Source organism: Saccopteryx leptura, chromosome 5, assembly GCF_036850995.1.
Source record: "Saccopteryx leptura isolate mSacLep1 chromosome 5, mSacLep1_pri_phased_curated, whole genome shotgun sequence".
Lineage (NCBI taxonomy): Eukaryota > Metazoa > Chordata > Mammalia > Chiroptera > Emballonuridae > Saccopteryx > Saccopteryx leptura.
Window position 1 is genome coordinate 210,793,115 of NC_089507.1, and position 19,570 is coordinate 210,812,684.

At 45.6% G+C, this 19,570-nt stretch overlaps 1 protein-coding gene across 6 annotated transcripts in view; it reads right to left on the reverse strand.

The window, feature by feature from the left end:
- The window catches only part of MANBAL (mannosidase beta like), a 31,565-nt gene extending 26,184 nt beyond the window's left edge, over window positions 1-5,381 (reverse strand). For 3 of the 6 annotated variants that reach the window (XM_066387866.1, XM_066387865.1, XM_066387860.1), the window contains exon 1: window positions 5,326-5,381. The gene's annotated coding sequence lies outside the window, so the exon portion shown is untranslated. The remainder of the gene's footprint in view (window positions 1-5,325) is intronic. The other 3 variants (XM_066387861.1, XM_066387863.1, XM_066387864.1) reach the window with 3 other exon arrangements.
- Window positions 5,382-19,570: the final 14,189 nt, after the last annotated feature.

Genomic DNA, 19,570 nt, shown 5'->3' on the forward strand with positions numbered 1-19,570 from the left:
ATGTTTTTTACTTGCTCCACTATATGCTCCTGGACAGCAGGCGCTTATTCCAGGGCCTGCCTCAAATATTTGGTAAATGATGAAGCCTATGCCTGTTTTCCACCTTTAAAGCAAGAGCAGATGCCTCAATTTACTGCCTCATTTAACAATGAGGAGGAGCCAACAGGATTGCTTAGGCTCTGCCAGTGAGTCAGGGAAGAGCGGAATATCCTGCGGTGCTCAGACTTGCTTAAAAGCAAAGTAGAAATCTCACACCCCTACGAGAATTTAATAAAAAGTGTATACCCACTTATTACCAAACAAGGCAAATAATTTCATAAGGTTACTAGACCCCCTGAGGTCATCCCTGAATGCCAGACACTAGTAGTCAGAGGCATTTATTCATTGGACAAATATTTATTGAATACCTACTATATGTAAACATTGTTCTAGTTCCTGCCACGGAGTTCTTCATCCAATCAGTGGCATTCACACATATACACATACAATGTAATGTCAGGGGTGGGTATTACGAGAAAATACAAGAAGGGGGGAAGAAGTGCTACTTGATATGGGGACTGAGGTGATATTTCAACAAAAAGCAAGAAAGCAAAGGAACATGTCATGAAAATATTGTTAGGGTCCCCCAGGATGAAGGAACAGTAAGGGATAATAAGGTCTGGAGGCAGGAATGAACTGTATGATCACGAACAGTAGAGGAAGCAAGCTGTGTAGGGTCAATAGGCCATTGTAAGGACTTTGGCTTTTCCGCTCAGTGAAAGAGAAGCCACTGGAAGTTTTTTTTAGCGATGATGATAATGATGATGGTGGCATGCTCTGACCCATCTTTAAATGATCCCTCTGGCTATTGTGTTGAGCACAGGCAATAGAGGACAGGGAGACCAGTTAGGAGGCTACTGTAATAGTCAAACAGTCACACTGGCACCAGGGTGATAGCAGTGGAGGTGGTAAGTTCTCAGGTTATATATATATATATTTTTTTAATTTTATTTACTGATTTTACAGAGAGGGGAGGTGGGAGCGAGAAGTATCAACTCATAGTTGCTTCATTTTAGTTGTTCATTGCTTGCTTGTTGCTTTTTTTTTTTTTAAGATTCACTTATTCATTTGAGAGAGAGGAGAGAGAGAGAGAGAGAGAGAGAGAGAGAGAGAGAGAGAGAAGGGGGAGGAGCAGGAAGCATCAACTCCCATATGTGCCTTGACCATGCAAGCCCAGGGTTTCAAACCAGCAACCTCAGCGTTACAGGTCGACGCTTTATCCACAGTACCACCACAGGTCAGGCTATATATATATTTTTTTTTTTTTTTTTTTTAAAGAGAGAGCCAACAGTACTGCTGAGATAAAATCTGAAAGGAAGTTAAAAATAATGTCTGAAGGTGAAACTATTTTGTATGATACTGTAATGGTGAATACAGGACATTAAGCATTTGTCAAAATCCATAGAACTCTGCAGCACAAAGAGTAAACTTTAATATGTGCAAATATTTTTTAAAAGTCACTTAGCAGGTCAGGGTATCTCAAGATGGAATGCAGACTGTGATGTTCTCAATCTCACAACGTCACTGAAGGGGTAGGGAGAATCAGGTACTGACCTTGGAAACTTTGGAAATAAGTAGTCTGTAAGACTAAAGGCAAAAGGAACTATACCAACCAGTGTGCTGTACTCTAGTTGATTAAGTCATTCCCATGGGTTATGGTTTAACAAATCTGAAGCCACTATATATGTATACTGGAATTGAACAAATAAGTAAATGAATGGGAGATGGAAAAGCTAGATTTGTTGCAACTGGAGTGCAAGGTTCCAGATAGGCCAGAGACTAGAATGACCCACATGGAATGAATAAGAGTTGCAGATATCAGTATGAACTCATGCTTAGCTTAACAGATACAGGTGGCTACATATAAAAATACTTATAGACGTCACACAGGTGTGTGTGTGTGTGTGTGTGAGTGTGTGTGTGTGTGTGTGTGTGTGTAGAGAGAGAGAGAGAGAGAGAGAGAGTGAGAGGTTAGATACACACATATATTTCTTGCCTTGTCCACTGAGAGGGCCTAGAACAGGCATGGCCAACATACGGCCCGCATAATGAGTTTATGCGGCCCGCGATTAAATTTTTAATATTGTCCGCTACTTTAAAATCTCAGCTACTCAGAAGCAGAAGTGTCGTTGATTATTGGAAATAGAAATATTGAAGAAGATAGTGATACTCGGAAAAGAATTCCATGTGTGACTAATCTAGGGTTAACTTCCAATAATTGGTTGAATGGATTCGTGATACTTATTTTTTTTAAAAATTCCATTATAAAGATTTACAGCTTTTGTACTCGACTGTACTGGATATGAACTGTTTGACAGTTTTTGCAGCGATGTGAAACTCTCATTCCTTTTAGGCGGAGTTTGCCAATGCGCACCTAAGGTCAAACAATTCGTTATTTTTGTGATCAAGTGTGCTGAATCAAGTGGCACTGTAGCATAGACAATAGCTGCAGTAGATAACTGAAAACGGGTCCAGGCTGTTTGTAAAACAAAATAATTGTTTTATTTGCGATATAAGCCCTTCAAGCTCATTCTATTAATTAAATATTGTTTTGATTGATTGTGATACAGTTTGGATATTTATATGGTATGTAATTATTTATTTATTTATTTTACAGAGACAGAGAGAGAGAGTCAGAGAGAGGGATAGACAAATAGGAACGGAGAGATGAGAAGCATCAATCATTAGTTTTTCCTTGCGACCCCTTAGTTGTTCATTGATTGCTTTCTCATATGTGCATTGACCGCAGACCTTCAGCAGACCGAGTAAGCCCTTGCTCGAGCCAGCGACCTTGGGTCCAAGCTTGTGAACTTTTGCTCAAACCAGATGAGCCCGCACTCAAACTGGCGACCTCGGGGTCTCAAACTTGGGTCCTCAGCATTCCAATCTGACACTCTATCCACTGCGCCACCACCTGGTCAGGCTGTAATTATATATATATATATTTTTTTTTTTTTTTAAGATTATTTATTTATTTATTTATTTACAGAGACAGAGAGAGAGTCAGTGAGAGGGATAGACAGGACAGACAGACAGGAACGGAGATGAGAAGTATCAATCATTAGTTTTTCGTTGCGCATTGCGACACTTTAGTTGTTCATTGAATGCTTTCTCATATGTGCCTTGACCGTGGGGCTACAGCAGATTGAGTAACCCCTTGCTCGAGCCAGCGACCTTGGGTCCAAGGTGGTGAGTTTTTGCTCTAACCAGATGAGCCTGTGCACAAGTTGGCAACCTCGGGTCTTGAACCCGGGTCCTCCGCATCCCAGTCCAATGCTCTATCCACTGCACCACCGCCTGGTCAGGCTGTAATTATATTTTTATTAAAATAATATTGTATATTAAAATTTTTTTTCACTCACATGTATTTATAAACAAATTACATAACAAAATTTTGTTTACTTAAACGAATAGTTTCTGTAGTTAACATTTTTTAATTTTAATATTTCGTCTGGCCCGTGAAAAAAGTTTTCTTTCTAATCTGGCCCGGGGGCAAAAACTGTTGGCCACGCCTGGCCTTAGAAGCATGAGTATCCCAAAAGCAATGAGAACACGCAGCACCCAGATCTTGGTGTCTAACACCATTCTCCAATGAAAAGAATCACGACTCCTTGGAGAAATGTTTAATTCTAGGGCTGAGGCAGAAAATATACAAGATAAGCTTGGAGCAGAAAGTAAGAAAGTGGTCAACAGAACAAAACATTGATTGGGGTATGTCAAAGGGATACAGGAGCCAAGTGAAAAGGACCAACTACAGAAGAGCTTGACTGTCTCAAGCTAGTGATCAGATTAGCATCAACAGTGGAAACATGTTTGCTGGTATGTGCCCTTGATGTGATATGATGAGTACAGCACCTTACCTGTGGTCTTCCTCCCCATAACTCAGAATGCCAATCTAATCATGAGAAAACCACCAGACAAATCCCAAATGAGTCATTTTATAAAATATCTGACTACTCATTAAGCAAAATGGTCAAGTTTACCTAGAACAAGTAAAGTCTGAGAAACTAGCATAGCCCAGCGGTGCCTAATAAGACATGACCACTAAACAATATGGCATCCTGGATGGGATCCTAGAACAGAAAAAGTACAAAACCCTGAGCCAATCTGAATAAAGCACATACTCTAGTTAATAATAACTTCCCAACATTGGTTCGTTAATTGTAAAAAATAGACTATACTAATGTAAGGTGTTAATAATAGAGGAAATTGGGTGCAGGGCATATGGGAACTCGGTGGAATATGTTCTCAATAATTATGTAAATCTAAACTGGTTCTAAAATAGGTTTATTGAAAAAGTCAGCACTTCAAAGTAAATACCCCCTGAGACATTTATAGCTCTCCAGACTTAGCAAATAGAAATAAAACCTTCTCTAAGACGGAAAAACCCAGATTTCAGGTGTATTGGTAGGGGATTCTTGGCTTCTAATGAAGTTGTTTTAAAATTCTGTTCTAAGAATTCAAGTGAAATCAACTAGGGGATAGAAGATCAGCGTCAAGGGTTAGTCCCTGTCTTAGAGCAAGGGGCTGTGTATACCCAGACTCATGCCATTTCAATAAATTCCCGAGAACTGCTCAAAACTGGGTTAAACTTTTGCCGTATGAACTGCTAAGCCACCTACCAGAGCAGAGTCAGAACCAGTAAGTAGCCTATGGGCTCAAACTGGTGTGCAGAGATGTCCTGCAAAATGTAATTCCTAAATCCGAAGTTGTTACCACCACCTTAAAAGTGTGAGGTTTCGCATATTCGCTTCCCACTTGTTTTGAAAAGAATTCCCCCAACAAACACGCGCTGTACACGTTTATCAACTGCTTTGCGGTCACCATTTCATTTAATCCTCAAGTGAAGGGGACGTGCCGTTTCAGAGAAAACTGAGAACCAGACAGGAAACCAGAGATTGCCCGCGGCTGCACAGCACCGCGGGGCACACTCGGGCGTCGATCCCCCGGGCTCTGGCTCTTCCTAACGCTCCACTCGTCGGAGGACAGGCCAGGCCCTGCCCCTGGGGAGCGCTGGGGTCCGGCCCGGCTCTGAACTAAAGCGCCGCTGGGCACCAGACGAGGCCTTCCGCCTCCCAGGAACTCCAACTCCCCTCGGCAAGTAACTTCCTAACGAGCAAGTTACTCTAGCTGCGCGCAGACAGGCTCAGGCCAGCGGACCAGACCCGCCGGGGACCGCGAACGGCAGCCCCTCAGGCCAAATTCCCCGCCGTTCCCGCCGTTCCCGCAGCCTCCGCGGCTCCGCCCCGCCCCGAAGCCCCGGCCGGGCCACCAGTACTGCCGCACTCACCTCCCGCGCCGCTGCGCGCCGCTCCCCCGGAAGTGCTTCTCCGCGACCGCGGATACCGGAAGTGACGCTCCTGAGCAACCACTGGGCTCAGTTCCGCCTGCGTTGCTAAGGCTGGCCGTGTTTTAGACTTTTGTCCTTACTCTGTGGGAATGAGCCATTTGGAGAGGCCTGGGGAAGCGGGATCGAGACCCCCTTGCTTCTCCAAGTCTATCAATCTATTTCAGCAAACGTGTATAGATGTTTATAGAAAAAGCCTTTATTCTATGCCAGTCCCTGAGCTAGGAGCCTACAATGCAGTGAGGAGAAAAACACTCTTATCATTCTAACAGAAGCAATTATTAGAATATGTTCACATCATTTACCACGCACCAGCTCTGTGTCTTGTGCTAGTTCTCATAGAACTGACATTCTGGTGGAGGGTGATAGACTAAAATAACTAAATGAACAAGTAATCATATAATGCAATAAGTATTTGAAAGGCAAACAACAGAATTCAGTGACTGAGTATGGGTTGGCAAGTAGAGAGGAAAAGGAAATCTATATAGAGTGTGGAAACCAGCCTCCAAGATGGACCCCCATGATTCATGACTCCTGGTATCCTTGCTCTGTGACATCACCTCCCACATCGAATGGGACAGACCAGTATAACCAATAGGATATTGTGGAAGTCATGGAGCGTGAGTTCCAAGATTAAGACACAAAAGATATTGCTCTCCTTCTTTGTTCTCTCAACCACCCCTGGGGAATCCATGATATGAGAACTATCAAGCAACCCAAGAAAGAGACTCCCATGGGTAGTGAATGAAGCTTCCTGCAAACAACCAACTCCAACCTGCCAGCCTTTAGTGTGTGCCACCTTGGCAGAGGATCCTCCAGCCCCAGGCAAGCCTTCAGACGAGTGAAGCCCTGGCCAAAATCAGAAATATAATCTCATAAGAGACTATACACTTTTGAGCCAGAAACACTCAGCAAAGTTACTCTTAAATTCCTGACCCACAGAAATTGTGAAATTATAATAAATGCTACTATTTTAAGATCCTATATTTCAGAGTAGTTTGTTGTGCAGCATAGATAACTAATAGGTAGAAGATCAAGGAAGAGGAGTTGGACACTGGACATTCAAAAAAGAATGAGACCTAATCTTACCCTCAAAGAGCTGGCTCACTCTTGAAAGATACAGATGAAAATCATTATAATTTATTCAACAGCCTCTAATCCCATACTATGTGAGGTGGTATAGAGGGTCCAAAGATGTATCATTCATTCAGTCATTCAACAAGTATTTATGGAGTTTCTACTCTGGGAAGACAAGGGTGAGTAAGCGGGTCCCTACCCTCACTGTGCTTACAGACTAGGGGTTAATGTCTGACTGCTCTGTTAATCAATCACACAAAGAAATGTATGCTAATGAACCATGAGATATATTGGGAAGAAAGAATTGGAAACCATGAGAACATATAACATGGAAGATACAGTCAAGAGAGGGTGATCAGGGAAGGCCTCTCTGTGGAGGTACATTTCTTAGGAAGTTAAGAAATGAAGAGAAAGAGGATGGTGGGAAGAGGGGTGAAAAGGCTATGGGAAAGGCTTGGAGCATAAGAAGCAGGGAAAAGCTCAGGCCTGAAAGGTACAGATATTTTGGACAGACTTGGTACTTTCCCTGAAGGGTCTGGCTCACTCTGGTGTGTGGATGAGAAAGGTCATAGGAGGTAGATATGTTTTATGCATTAAACTGTGTCTCCCGACAAGGATAGGTTGAAGTCCCAACCCCAGTATCTCAGAATGTGATCATATGGAGATAGGGTCTTTACAAAGATAATCTATTTAAAATGAGGTCAGTGGGGTGGGTCCTAATCTGATATGAATGGTGTCCTTATTAAAGAAGGGAATTTGGTCACAGATGCACACATAGGAAGAATGCCATATCAAGATGAAGACAGAGACCAGGGTGATGTTTCTACAAACCAACAAATGCCAAAGATTGCCAGCAAACCACAAATGAGGGGGGAGGCATGGAACAGATTGTCCCTCACAGCCTTCAGAAGATGCTGTCAGACACCTTGATTTCAGGCCCCTGGCCTCCAGAACTGTGAGAAACTAAATATCTTTTGTGTGATCTGGAGTTTTCAACCACTGGGGTAAGACACCTGGTTTGTGTTACTGCAGCCCCAGTTCACTAATAGAGATGTGCAGGGGCTTTGAAAACTGTTATTCTCTGCATCCAAATGTAAAAGTTCCCAGTGTGGCTGCTGCAGGCACAGCTACCTTCTCATTCTCTGGAAGCTTCTGACGGGTTTGAATCCAGACTCGAACACTTTTAGTTTTGAGGCCTGGGTTTGAATCCAGACTCTAACACTTATTAGTTTTGTAATCTAAGACCCACCACTCAACTTCTCTATGCCTTAGTTTCTTTTCTTTTTTTTTTTAGATTTTATTAATGCATTTTAGAGAAAAGAGAGAGAGAGAGAGAGAGAAAGGGGGAGGAGCAGGAAGCATCAACTCCCATATGTGCCTGGATCAGGAAGGCCCAGGGTTTCAAACCAGCAACCTCAGTGTTCCAGGGCAACGCTTGATCCACTGAGCCACCACAGGTCAGGCTCTGCCTGTTTCCTTAGCTGTGAAATGCCCACTCTCTGGGAGCTGAGTCCTGCTTATCTCTGTGCCCTGCGTGCCTCCATTAGCACCACGGCCGGATGGAGAGCTCTGTGGCAGGCTTGTTCCTGTCCATGCTATCTACGAAGCACACTGCTTGCTCTATGAAAAAGTTGAAAAAAGCACGAGCTCTGCTCTGAAAAACATTCTAAACTGGATGAACACCTGACGGAGTGAACTGTTAATGACAGCTGCCATTTACTGAATATTTACTAGGTGCCAAGTCCTTTGCATATGTTAATAGTGCCCTCGCAGCCATCCTCTAGGGTAGGTATTATTATTCCCATTCAGAGGGCCCGAGAGAGTGTAAGTAACTTCCCTGAGGCTTCACAGAGACTGTGTGTGTGACCATTGCACTATCCAGCCAACCTGTGCAAGCCAGAAGGGTGCTCCAGGCATGCGTGCTCTAGGAAGAGGGAAAGCTCAGCGAAGACCGAGGTATCTGGGAAGGCTTCACGAGGGAGGTAGCCTGATGTGGTTTCCAGGCGTTGGGTTGGATTTGGATATGAAAAAGGAAAAGGAAAGCAAAAAGATTTGTGTTTCCATCTTTGAGCCTTTGCCTTCGTCAGACTCTTTGCCTGGAGTGCTCTTCTCTCCTGGGTCTTTACAAGAAATGCTGTTTTTAACCCTTGGGACTCAGCCCAAATACCACCTTTTTGGAAAGGGCTTCTTTGATCCCCTTTTCTAGATGATTCTTTCTAAAGATGGCTCCATCCCACCCGTTCTTCTACCCTGTGCCCGCTTTGACCAACAGCATAGCGTGGATGAGACACTGTGTCACCTCCAGGCATGGCACTTCACTGGCCTGGAGGTCAGCCACCGTGTAAGAACTGCAGTTAGCCTGCGATCACGGAGCTGTGAGAAGCCCAGGCCGCATGGGAGGCTTAAACTCCCTCAAGAGGAAGATACCACCCAATTAAAAGGCATCATCATTATTCATCTGGAAAAGTGCCTTCACAGGACAAGTGAACTAATCCTTGCCCAATGTGGTTCTCTTGTGCTGTGTGTAATTGAATATTTACTGTGGACTTAACCCAGGGAGCCACCTGTGTTGTCGATGAGAGTCAAGTTTAAGGGAGCATCTTATAAACTTGGAGGGCCTGACTGGTGGTGGCGCAGTGGATAGAGCATTGACCTGGGACACTAAGGTCCCAGGTTCAAAACCCCAAGGTCGCCAGCTTGAGCGCGGGCTCATCGATATGATTCCAAAGTTGCTGGCTTGAGCAAAGGGTCACTGGCTCAGCTTGAGGCTCCCCCAACCCCGCTCAAGGCACATATGAGAAGCAGTCAATGAACGACTAAAACAAAATGATGCGACTAACTGTGAGTTAATGCCGAGCCCTCATTGTGTTCAGGGCCCTGTGATGGATACCTGACCTGCATTCTCTCACTTGATCCTGCCAGCAACTCCCAGAGAGTGGGCATTTCACAGCTAAGGAAACAGGCAGAGCCTGACCTGTGGTGGCTCAGTGGATCAAGCGTTGCCCTGGAACACTGAGGTTGCTGGTTTGAAACCCTGGGCCTGCCTGATCCAGGCACATATGGGAGTTGATGCTTCCTGGTCCTCCCCCTTTCTCTCTCTCTCTCTCCTTTCTCTAAAATGCATTAATAAAATCTAAAAAAAAAAAAAAGAAAAGAAAAGAAACTAAGGCATAGAGAAGTTGAGTGGTGGGTCTTAGATTACAAAACTAATAAGTGTTAGAGTCTGGATTCAAACCCAGGCCTCCAAGCCCATTGTCTTAACTATACACAATTCTAGCCCATTCACTCAATCAACAAGTATTTATTGAGCACCTACTGTATACTCAGTACTTGCTAAGTACTTGTTAGGGATGCAGTAGTGAGGTAGTAAGGCAAACACGGTCTCTGCCCTAACAAAGATTATCATCTAGCGGGGGAAAGACAGATTTAAAATATTTCCACAAACAATTATAAAATTACATATCAGCCACAATGTTAGCAGAATTTAAATGAACACGATAAGAAGACACTAGTAGGGCCAGAAATTAAATCAGGTCTCCCAACCGTCCTTTCTTTTCTGTAATTCCGAAGTCAGTCAACTCCTCCTTCTTTTTTAGATGTTGCAGCTAAGCAATGTCTATGGATGCCAGCATGGCTTTGGGAATTGCCACATACCCCTCCCTTCTCTGAATCACAGCTTCCGCAGCTGTAAAATGGGAATGAAAATAGCAAAAGACTGGAAACAACCCAAATATCATCAACAGGAACTGCTTAAATAAATAATGGTAAATCTACACCATGGAATATGCAGCTATGAAAATGTACAAGGCAACTCGAAATGCTGGAGAAGGGTTGCTAAGACATATTGGGTGAGAGAACAAGGTACAGAGTGTTGGGTATGGAATGGTGCCAATTGCATAAATAAAAGAGGAGAAATGAGATAAAGGAACATGCTTATATATGCGTCAGCTATCTCAGCCAAGATGTGCAAGAAGCAGGTAATGGGATACCCCCACCCCACCCCCAGAGGGTCCTAAACACTGAGGGTTATAGGGAGACTTACTCTTTCTGCAATTTTTTTAAAGATTTTATTTATTGATTTTTAGAGAGAGGAGAGAGAGAGGAAGGCACGGGGGGAGAAGCAGGAAGCACCAATTCATTGCTTCTCACATGTGCCTTGACCAGGCAAGCCCAGGGTTTTGAACTGGCAAATTCAGCATTCCAGATTGACGCTTTATCCACTGAACCACCACAGGCCAGGTGGGAGATTTATTCTGAATGGGTGCCATTTTGTACCTTTTGAATGCTGCACCCTGTGCGTGTACCTCCTCAAAAAATAAGTCGATCGATTCAAGGAAATTTTAATACTACATTTGATAAGGATAAAACTGCAGTAAAACAAACCTGCTCACGTCCAGGTCAGGTTTGGCAGCCCTTCCCTTGGAAAATCTAAAACACGTAGAACACATGTTGGTCTTAATGAGACAAGGGAGGAATAAGGGCCAGAGAAGAAAAGAGAAGAAAGGAAGAAGAAAAGAGGAGACAAAGAGACCAAGCACACACAGATAGAATGACCAGCAGAGAGAAAACCCCCATCACTTTAGTGCCACTGGAAAACCCCCAAGGCAGTTAGTTGTGCTACCTGCTTCTTTCCAGCCAGCTGCCAGGTTGCCATGGTAATGCAGTAGCCTGTGATAAGCTTATTTATGATCCTGAAAACATTAAAAAAGGGGGAAAAAAACCCAGCAAGCTGCTGATAGGCAGCAATGAGCAGAGAAGGTGCTAGTGAGTACGACAGGAGACATTGGGGTGCCCTTCCTGGAGCTTGAGGTGTCCCCTTGAAAACCAGTGGGATCAGCCTAGAGCAGGGGGCTGCGAACCTGAGCAGGTATCTAATCACCTCGTTAAAACACAGGCAGCTGCGCTCATCCCCAGAGATTTGATTCAATAGATCTAGGGTAGGGCGTTTCTTCCGAGTTCTCAAGGATTGTGAAGACTGCCTTTGGGAGTCATATTTGAAGACACCAGGGAAATGATCTCTAAAGTCCTCTCCAAATCTGAATTCTGTGAAGTGTGGGCTTCAGCTCCCGCTCTGAGCACATTCATCCCCTCCGTCAGCTCCTGGTCAATTTACGCTACGTAACTACAACTTATTTAACTGAGCAACTACAACGTTCTGACAGAGGGTCAAACATGAGTTGTAAGATAACCCAGGTCAACTGGTAGGCCAAGGGCTCAGAGGACAGTTTCCAAGGCAAAGGTCAGTGCCTCCTAGAAGCAATTGTATGAGAAGATTGACTGGCATTCCGGTTATCTTCGCCAGAACTCTCTTGTGAGGCCAATTAATTGGGTGTGATGACCAACAGGTGCCACTGGGCCAGAGAAAGGCAGCTGCCAGTCAAGACTGGCAGAACTGGCTGAGAAGGATTTGAAAAGGACAGAAGCCAAATCTTCAGGCACTATAATTTACTGCAGCAGGATCCTGATTGTCCACAGAAATGGACACAGGCAGACACATCCGAACACCCAACCCTATCCAATATGCGTTGCATGCTGAGTGAGAAATCTCAGAGCTGGAAGAGATCTCAGAATGCAACATTAATAACAAGTCCCCCAAATTCAGGATTTCTTGTACATTTAACAAATATGTGTCGAGCACTAGTGATGTGTCAGACAGGTGGGGTGGCGAATAAGAGTGGCCCCTGCTCTTATGGAGCCTGCATTTAAGTAAAAGAAGACAGATGTCACTCAAAGAATTATACAGTTTAAATGTACTGTGGTTATGCAAGTAAATGGTCTCATTCATAGGAAATAATGCTTAAGTATTTAGGGGTAAAGGGGCAAGTAGTTCAGAAAAAAATAACGATCCTATATAATATATTGTGTTATATTACCTATATATGGATGCTTATATAATCTGCATTATATGTACATCTATATATAGAAAGAGAATGTGACAAAATGTTAACAATTGTTGAATCTGGGCAAAGAGTATGTGGGAGTTCTTTGTATTATTCTTGCAACTTTTCTGAAAGCTTAAGGTTATTTCAAAAATTACAAATTAAAAAAGAATCGCATAAATATATAAAATATTATGCCAGTGAGGAGTGCTATTTAAGTATGTGTGTGAATGGTATAAGGAACTTTTTTTTTTAAGTGAGGGGCAGGGAGGCAGAGAAAGACTCCCACATGCACCCCAACCGGGATCCACCCAGCAAATCACCTACCAAACGCCTATCTGGGGCCACTGCTCCTTTGCTCGGCAACCAAGCTTTAGTGCCTGAGGCGAGGCCATGTGGCCCAGGGCCAACTTGCTCAAACCAATCAAGCCATGGCTACAGGAGGGAAAGACGGGGGGGGGGGGGAGAAGGGGGAGTGGGAAGGGTGGAGAAGCAGATGGTTACTTCGCCTGTGTGCCCTGACCAGGAACTGAACCCAGGACATTCACACGCCAGGCTGATGCTCTACCACTGAGCCAACTGGCCAGGGCTGGTATAAGGATCTAAAAATGGAATGGTACATCTTAGATAGGGAAGCCAAGGAGGGCTTCCTGGAAGCGGCAAGTTGGAGCTAAGGCTGATCATAAGTGGACCAGAAGAGGAGAGATCCCTTCTAGGCAGAGGACATAGCTCCAGCAAAAAACTCTGTACTGGCAAGGAGCAGAGCACACTGGAGGAACTGCAATAAAGCAATCGGGGCGGCTGGAACTGAGAGCCCCCACATCCTCTCCTTCCCTGCATGACGGTGAGGAGCTGGGTAGGAGGCAGGGTTTGTGGGAAGGGCTGCTCTTCCGGCCCAGGATGGGGTACATTCTGTTTCTCCCCTACCCTTTCTGGTTCACAATCTTGTACGTCTTCTTCTGGCCCCCCTCCAACCTCAGTGCTGAAGATTGCACTCGGATGCAACTCCCCAGGCTCCGGCCCAGAATCCCAGCAACATATGGCAGCGTGATCTGACAGCCCCCTCCCCTTTAGCTCCATTTCAGCCCCGAATCCCTGGTTGCCATTCATCAATCCCTTTACCTGTCATTAAAAAACAGACACATACGTTGGGCTGTCATTTAAACTTATTTCTACAATTTGCTTCCTGGGCCTCAGGCAACCGGCTCCATCTGTGGATGGCTCTGCGCAGTTTCCATCTGTTCTCCATCCACCACTGGTCTCCTGCGAGCTCACGGGGAGCCGCCTTCAGAGTTCCTCCGGGGGTTCAGCCACGTACCACCCGGGGTGATTTGGAAGCACGAACCTGCATAATGGACGCGGGCCATCTCCCCAGCATCCTTCATCCAGGTTATCGGAGCATTCTGCAGACACGGGGTAACAGCAAAGCAGATCCTGGTAGCACCGTCGAAAACTCCAGAGGATGAGCACTGTTTCATTAGCTGTTTATTGAATCAGAGAATTCAGAACTTAAAGGGAACTGGGCGATCTTGTAGTCTAACACCTTCGTGTCGCAGATTGGCTCAGAAAGGTGAAATAACTTGTCCGAGGTCACGGAACAAGTTCGTAGAGGAACTGGACCTAGGAACCAGCTTTCCTAATGCTCGGTGGAAGGGCAGAGTCTAGTTAATAAACCGATTAATAATCAAACACAGGGTCCCTCCCCCCCAGGAAACTAACTTCCTGAACAGCAGTCACCTATCTATGAAGTCCTTATCTATGAAGTAAGCAGTCTGGAGAGCCTTGGTGGGAAACGGACCCCATGAATCCGTCGGCTGCATTTAGGGGCTGCTCATTGTGTTATTTTTATTCATTTGGTTTCATTTTACACCCGGTTCCTAGTTCACAGTTATGACTAAAGGACCTTGGGTGAGGAAGAGGGAAGTCGAGAAGAAGGTTCTTTTCTTTCGTACTCTGCCAACCTTTCCAGACTTTTTTTCTTTTCTATATAACATTTCCTTACCAGGGCCCTGACAAGCATCTCAAAGCTCGGCCTTTGCAACCCTTTGTATGCCTTCACACTGTAATTATCTTGGGAGAAATTTAAATTCCTTATCGTGGACTTGTGACAATACCAGCTGGAGATAAGCAAGCCGGCTTCCGTTCTGAGGTCCTGTCAAGCTGCCCTCAATAGGTTGACTTAATAGGAATTATTGTTAGAGTTCTTTTCAAGTGTGATAATGGCATTGTGACTATGTTACAGAAAGAGCCCATATCTTTTTGAGATACATACTGAAATGTTTATGGATGAAATGATATGATGTGTAGGATCTGCTTCAAAAAGACTCAGTGGGGAAAAGTAAAAAAAAAAAGTGTGTGTGTACGTGTGTGTGTGTGTGTGTGTGTGTGTGTGTGTGTAACTCATGTTCTCCACCGTGTTTTTGTTTTCTTGTGGGTTTTTTTTTTTTTTTTTTTTGGTGGGCCATTCTGTTTATTGGTGTCTCACCAAGACAGGCAAGCCACAAGAAAAGTCAAGGGGTCAGGGCAAGGGGTCAAGGAGAAGAGAAAAAGAAATCCTCCCGCACCTCTCGGTGGTGGGGGCAGAATCTCTCTTCCAGTGAACATTAGCAAGCACCACCTTTTCTTTACGAGGTCTCTTGCTGCATCTTTCTCAGCTCCACTTCCCCCACCCCCAACCTAGGAATCTGTTGATTTGGTATCCAGGGATGGGATTTGCCTCCTGGAGTCTCAGCAGAGACAAGAGGATGGGGATTGAAGCGAAAGGGGCTTGAGTTCAAAATTCCAGCTCCACTCCGCTGGACACAGTGACCCAAGAGCAAACCATTGTCTTAGCCCTAGTTCTCCCAGCTGCAGAGTGGCGATGGGAAATGAACAAACAAACAGGCCGCTTCTCCAATGTGTTCATCCTGCCCACGCTTTTTCTCATTCCGCCTCCACCTGCCCTGAAAACGCGGACTCTCTCCAAGGTTTCACCCGTACCCCTTTGCTCTTCAAAGGCTCCTCCCACTGCTTCACCCACCTTGCCTGTGCCTTGGCCCAGACTCGATCCAACTGTTTGTAACTTACCTCCTCCTAGAGGTCCCAGGACTCCTAAAAACCCATGTAAACCAGAACTCATTGTTCTTCCTCCCAACCTGTTCCCCACCAGCATATCTGATCACTCCTAATGGCGCCATCTGGAAACGTCAGCTTGATCTCCACACCTCCCCCTCCTCTACATCCCTCATCCCATCTACCCCAGATCCATGGTTCCATACTCCAGAGTCCTCTCAAATCCGCCCTCAAGATGCCCTTGCTACTCCCTTGGTGGACCTTGGCTCAGGCCCCAGGACCATAGGCCTGGACAGCTGTACAAGCTTTGTAACTGGCCACTTCACTTTCCAGTACCCTCTCCAGGTCTCTGGGAAAACTTTCCTTCCAGACTGACCGGTCGGTGGTGGCACAGTGGAGAGAGCGTCAACCTGGGATGCTGAGGTTGCTGGCTTGAGCATGGGATCATGATCCCAGGGTCGCTGGCTTGAAGCCCAAGATCACTGGCTTGAGCAAGGGGTCACTGGCTTGGCTGGAGCCCCCCAGTCAAGGCACATATGAGAAGCAATCAATGAACAACTAAAATGATGCAACTACAAGTTGATGCTTCTCATCTCTCTCCCTTCCTGTCTGTGTCTTTGTCTCTATCTGTCTCCGTCTCTCTCCCTCTCTCTCACAAAAAAACAAACAAAATAACTCTCCTTCCAAAACTGTCACTCTTGGGCTTGAAAGCCTCCTGAGTGTTCTCGCTACTGAGAAGAGAAAGACTCAAATTCTTTAGCACAGCAGTTGACACCCTGCACAACTTGGCCTTAATGTATTTATCGTTCCTGAATCATCGTCTACATTTCTTGCCAATGATGCCCTAGGTCTGGGTTTCTCAGACTGTGGTCTCTCACCCACATCAGAATTGCCTGGAGTCTTGGTTAAAAATGCAGAACCCTGCACTACATCAAACCAAAAAGGGTTTGCACAGCAAAGGAAACTATCAACAAAATAAAAAGACAACTTACTGAAAGGCAGAAGATATCCACCCAAGATACATTCCATAAGGGGTTAATATTCAAAATCTATAAAGAACTCATACAACTCAACACCAGCAAAACAAACAATCCAATTAAAAAAATGGGTCAAGGACCTAAAAAGACCTAAAAGACACAGCAAATAGAGCGCCAGCCTGGAATGCTGAGGTTGCCGATTCGATACTCTGGGCTTACCTGGTCACAACACATACGAGAATCAACGGAGGAACAGCTAGAGTGAAGCAACTACTTCTTATCCTCCACCACCTCTCTCAATAAATAAAATCCTAGGGAAAAAAAAAAAAGAACAAAACAAACAGAATCATAGATGCAAAGAACAAACTGACGGTTCCCAGAGGGAGGGTGGTAGAGGGATGGGTGGAAAGGGGAAAGGGATTCAGCAGTAGAAATCGGCAGGTACAAAACCGTCCTGGGATGTGAGGTTCACCATGGGCAGCGCAGTCAACGATACTGTAATAACTATGTGCGGGGCCAGGTGGGTACAAGGCTCATCGAGGGGATCGCTCTGAAAATAATATCACTGTCTAACCACTATGCTTTATACCTGAAACTAATATAAAATCATATTGAAAGTCATCTGTGATTGAAAAATAAAATTTTCAAAAGCAGATTGCTAAATTGAATTTTAAAAATGCAGAACCTTGGGCCCTACCCTAGACAACTGAATGTGGGGGTCTAGGCCCACGGTACACAAAAGCCTGAGACCCTCCGTCTGGCCACACCAAGCACCTTACCGTTCACTGATTATGCCTCCAGGCCTCTGCTCGTGCTGTATTAATGTCCCCTGTCTTCGGGGCCCAGCTTAAAACGTCACTTCCTCTGCAAAGCCTCTCTGGCTCCTTAGAGCGAGTTCCCAACCCACTCTGCCCCTACAGCGACAGGCACGCACCTTTACTATAGGGCGTGTGGATGACACTGTGTGTCATCATCCGTTTGCCTGCATGCCTCCCGAGCTAGACTGACATCTCCACCAAAGCAGGTCCACAGACTGCCTGGAGTCCCCAACACAGTAAATGGCACACAGCGGGCCCTTGATAAATATCAACGAAATTTGAACTGTATCTTCCTAGCTCTTGGCTTCTGGGTACTAAATATAATGCTTGGCACTCGTTGGGTAATATTACATTGGCATCTGATGGGTGAATTATTAAAGGATGGATGGAAGTGAGGATGAATGATGAACTATGCAAATACGTTGATGCACTTTCATCGGTTGATATTTTGTCATGTGTGTGCATGCCTGAGACCATCTCTAACCTGAAGGATGTGTGAATAGGGTCAGAGGTGAGCCTGACACCTTGGGGACCAGGTTCGCTGGTGAAATCACCAAAGTTCTGATGGTCATTGGAAATGTCACTACTGCCATGAGGAGTGCACGTGAAAAGTACAGAGCCGTCTTGTAACACAGCTTCCCTGCCATCAGCCGTGGGAACTCCTCGCTTATTACGTGTAACACTCCACCTTGCAGGGTCCATGGACACCCCACTGAATGTGCTCAAAGGGAAATCTGGAATCTATTATGAGGAACTAGCAGAAATCGGCCTTAAGGCTCTGAAGCTAGGCAGGGCGGTAGGGCTTGTCCAGAGGCTCACAAGGGCCACTTCTGCCCCTGGCCTCCCCGTCCATGTACTGTCTGCGTGAGATTGGACAAGTTACCCAATGGCTCCAACACTCAGCTTCTTTCCCCACAAGATAGTATCACTCTGTGCCCCTCAGCTTTCCAGCGATTGAATGAGATCACGTATGTTATGTGACCAGCACAGAGGAATCATCCAGAAATGTTACTGCTTTGCTGCTGTGATCAGGACAACTAGAATCCTGTAAGCGACGGGTGGTGCTGAGTGGGGCTGACCCAGGGCCTGGTGTGACAGGAGTTAGGCAGCAAGCCAGGCTTAAGTCTCAGCCATGGATTAGGGATGTATTCTGGGGTTCAGAAAAGAGTTCGAGCTCCGAGGGTGGAACTGAGCATGGAGGCTGATCTTTCTTCTGCTCTGTGATCTGGGTGTTTCAGGACCAAATGATGCAGGGTGCGGGACAGCTAGAAGGCTGTGGCTAGCCTGGGAGCCCGGACCCTGGAGGGAAACCCCATTTGCTCTGCCTCCAGTTTGGAATGAGGGCTCTTTGGCCCCCAAGCTGGACCGCAGCCTTAACTGCCATGTAGCTGCAGAGGGGAAGTGAAGCCGAACCTGGCCCCTGACACTGGGCGCCCAATTTAGAAAGGAAACTGGAAACTGGAGTCCCAGGCGGTCCTTGGGTTTTTCCCTGTAAGACATTCAAATAATGGGACCTTCCTGTCCCCGTGTCTGCAAGTCCTGCTGTCTTGAAGATGCTCCAACTCAGACTCCAAGTGGGAAGGGGCCTCCCAGCAGATGTCCGCTCCTCACTGGGCCATGTTCTTGCGCTATGAGCGGTCCTAGAGGAAGGCTCCGCACACAGAGTTTTCTCCTGGGGATCCTGGGGCAGAGGCTGACAGTGGGGGTCACACAGCCTCCCCTAACTGGAAACAAAGCTGAGAACCCAGGGTAGAAACTGGGCAGAGAAAGATGGAGGGTTAAGGTGGTGGGGGTGGGGGTGGCCTCAGAGATGTAACTGACCTGGACCCCTCAGCGCTCCCGGGATTTCACCGCGAACAAAGCCGAGCACGTGGGGCCTCTGGCGTTCGTAGAGCAGCCCGACATCCCCAATGTCTGGGGAACAGCGACACCTGCCGGCTCCCTGCCGCCACGGCCCTCCTCCCCAATCAAAACCACAGGGCGTTCAGAGACCCATCTTAGGGACTTAGTACCTTTTTAGAACAGCGATTTTCAACTCATTTCATCTCAGGGCACACATAAACTAATTGCTAAAATTCTGCGACAGACCAAAAATTATATTGCGGTTTTTGCCGATCTGACATATATGTATGTATGTGTGTGTATGTATATATATATATATATATATATATTTTTTTTTTTTTTTTTTTTTTTTTTTTTTTTTGATTCATTCACACCAGATAGCTATTGTTGTTGTGCTGGCTGTTGTCTTTTTTTTTTTTTTTTTTTTTTTTTTTCATCTAAGGGAAAAGAGGACAGTGCCCCTGGCTAAATGGTCAAGCATGGCATGTTTTAAAAATTCTTGTGGCACTCCAGTTGAGAATCGCTGCTTTAGAAGCCTAG